A 3,521-nucleotide genomic window follows, 5' to 3' on the forward strand; every position below is an offset into this window, starting at 1 on the left:
TACTTCCGTAGTGATACTGCCTCGGAAACCCAAGGAGGGGTCGCTATGAGTCGGGGCCGACTCGACGGCACATAACAACAACAACAACAAAATTGGCCCAAACTCATATCTATAAATCTGTGAATCAAATGGAACCTTCAAATGGGCAACTGAAATTTATCTTATGTGAAACACTCACACATTCAACAAAACAAGCAAGCCCTCTAATGAAGGAGGGGAGGTGTCTTTATTGTTTATTAAGTATGCCAATTAACACTTCATTTTTTATATCTATGATTTGATTCAGTGAAATGGACATGGCCCTACACATGTGAAATTAAGTTAGCTCTGGTTCTACTGCTTGCTATCCAAAATAGGTGAGTCTTTTAATATCCCTACCCTCTCTCTTCATAACATAGTGATATAATATTTAATTTACTTCCCTGAAAGAATTCTTGTCAAGGTCAAAGTGAATAATGCATTAAAAGGTGCTACCATTTTTTGTTTTCTTAAATTATACTGCTTTGAACAGTTCCATTTTCTTTATTCACAATATTTTTTTTCAAAAGTTCTCTTAGCTTCAGAGAGACAATAGGCGATATATTGATCAGTAATGCCCATTAAACTTACACCTTAGGAGACTAGGTAAGACTTGTCTTAATTAAATCAAGTTTAATGGGAAAAAAAAAACTAAAGAAAATTTAGCTTCTAGTTTTGCCATTTTGACTACTCTAAAAACATTTTAAATGCAAATTTATGCATTCATTCAGTCAAAAGCATGTACCTTATAGTGGAAGCTATAAAATTGTATAAGAGACAGTCTAGAATAGATAATAACTCAAAAAAACAAAACAAAAAACTCACTGTCTTCAAGTAGATTTGACTATTAGGGACCGACCCCTCCTTGGGTTTCCAAGACAGTATATATATATATGGAAGTGGATTCCCCAGTCTTCTTTCCGAGGAGTGGCTGGTGTGTTTTAACCACCACCCTTCTGGTTAGCAGTCAAGTGCCATAGACACTACACCAAACAGAAATGCAAATAAGTATAGTAATATAATAGAAGAATTTACAGAAGGTAAAAGACTAACTTCCCCTAAGGGTACAGAGTGAGAGTCTTTAAGAAAAAGGTATCACAAAATAAGAAATATTTAACTAAATCTTGAAAGATAAGCAGGGTTAGTTTATGTGGACAATAGTATATTCATCACTATTCAAACTACACAATCTTCCTTTGTAATATTAATCTGAAGGGTGAAATAATGTGAGTAAATAGGGTAATCATTTTCGGTAGTAGGATAGATTGCTTAGAAAGCAAATAAAACACCATCCCTACTCAAGCAATTGAGCACCGTAGACAAGGCTTGCTAAATGGTCTGTTTGGATGGAAATTATCCCACTGGTAATGAGTGACAACACAATCCAACTGAAGAAATGCCTAGGAGGCAGATCTTACAAAGCAGTTTAAAGGAAGAGAGAAAAGAGGAGAACGAAGAAGAGGAAAAGAAAGAGGATGAAGGGAAAACAAGAGAGAATGAGAATGAATGAAACTGAACCTAAGCTTTGACATTCTGATTATTTTTCACAAGTTCCTCAGCCATTGCTTCCCTTCTCTTGAGCATCTCCATCCCAGGGATCTTCAGACTCAACAATCTGATTAATAGGTTTTAAGAATTCAAATATTAGATTCAAAATGGAGTCCCATCAGTAAGCACCATGCTATTTCCCTCTAGCATCTAAGTACTTGAAAAACTAGATACAGCAGTTTGAATTAGGGATTTTGGTGCTCTGAACAGCTCACTGAATCTGAGTGCACTGAACACAGAAGAGCAGAATTAGAGGAAAGGCACAGGGAGATTATTTAAGAAAAAGCTACCTGGCGGAGGATGGATGGGCAGCAGAAAGAGTCCATTGGAAACTTCCCTGGGGAGGTCACTGACTGGTGGGTGAGGACGGCCACCTGGGATCCCTGTGAGCCAGGAAAGAAGACACCCTGTGTCAGCATGCCAGTGACCACTCCAGTGTCCCAGCAGGAGGCCCCAGGGATCTGCCTCCAGCACCTGATTTTGTCAGTGATTTGGGTTATCTGGGTGCAGGCAGGTGCGCGCACCACCACTGAGGCTCAGGTGGAGAACACTGTTATGCTGGAGAGGCAAGCTACCTTCCCTCTCAGTGGGTCACTGGGTGGGCTTGGGTCAGCTTGGGAGACATCGTGCTTAGCTTTGTCATGGACAACAGGATGGCAGTTTGCTGGCGGGTACTCCCCCAATTCCAACACAGCTGAAATTGCATGCATCTCTGGCACCACAGGTGGGCGGTATCACAGACAAACTCCAGAGCCATTAGCGGTCTGGCAGGATTCCACCAGCACCATGGGCAAACTGGGTGGGGAGCGAGAGGGGGCCATGGCTGAGTGCGGTCCCAGGAATTTGCCTTGCAATGACTCTTTGGCTCTGGGGGCATCAGAGGCAGGGTCTTTGAGTGTACCTGAGCCTGGAGGAGAATTGTGACTCCCTAAAGATGGTAATCTTTCCTGGGATTGAGCCACGGTCTTGTAAATAACTATGTTATCAATAATAACCTGCAAAAGCCCTAGAAACTGACCCTAGCAACACAAAGTTTTCCTTCTGCTGCTCCCACATTCTCCAACAATAACTTCACTCTTTCAGTAGAAGAAACCATATTCAGATAATTACCATAAAACCTCTCGCTTCAAACTCTAAACCCTCATTACGACAAACAGAAACACATATTCCACAGTGATTCCACTATCACAAAGAAAACAGCAGAGCAACACAACATACCTGAATCAATAATAAAATAAAATACTCCAGCCTCACCTTTTCAAAATATTAAACCATAAAACCAAGACAAAACAAATCAACACATAACCAGCACCTAGAGACAACCTAAAGAGACAGTGCTCTACCAGATTCCAGGGGCTTAAGAATAGGTTCTGCTTTCCAGTAGCCCCAAGAACTCTCCAGGACTGCACTACTGAAAAGGTCTTAGTTTACAATTTTATTTTTCCTTATCCCAGTTCCTGATTAAAAACTTTCTTTTTCTTTCTCTTTTTTTCCCATTGTTGCTCTCATGGTTAACCCCATTCCTTACTGGGAAATATATTTTTTTATTTTTTGCATTTTTTTCCCTCATTATTCTCCTTCTCTACCTTTTTTCTCTTAGTACCCTATCCCCAGATATTACAGGTTTTCCTATTATCTTCTTCTTTTCTCCCCTTTTTCTTCTTTTGGGTTACCGTTCCTGTGTGATTTCATGGTGTATTTTTTGTCCATGTGCTTTTAGTTTTTTGATGGTTATTCAATTGTAATTTTTGACTAACTGAGTGGGAAACAGCAACAGTCTCCATAAGATACAAGTAGACCCACACCTCCTGCAACTTCATTTACTGAGTGACAGCCAGCACCTCCTTCTCCACCAATAAGTCAATGGTAAAAAATCACCAAGAAGAGCCTGAATCACTCTTGGTGGCTCTTCAAAAACAATTAACAGAGATCTTAATACAATACCACAATGCCTC

The sequence above is a fragment of the Orycteropus afer genome, unplaced genomic scaffold (assembly GCF_000298275.1).
Source record: "Orycteropus afer afer isolate SDZICR_OR568_19922 unplaced genomic scaffold, OryAfe1.0 scaffold00024, whole genome shotgun sequence".
In the NCBI taxonomy this organism is placed as follows: Eukaryota; Metazoa; Chordata; class Mammalia; order Tubulidentata; family Orycteropodidae; genus Orycteropus; species Orycteropus afer.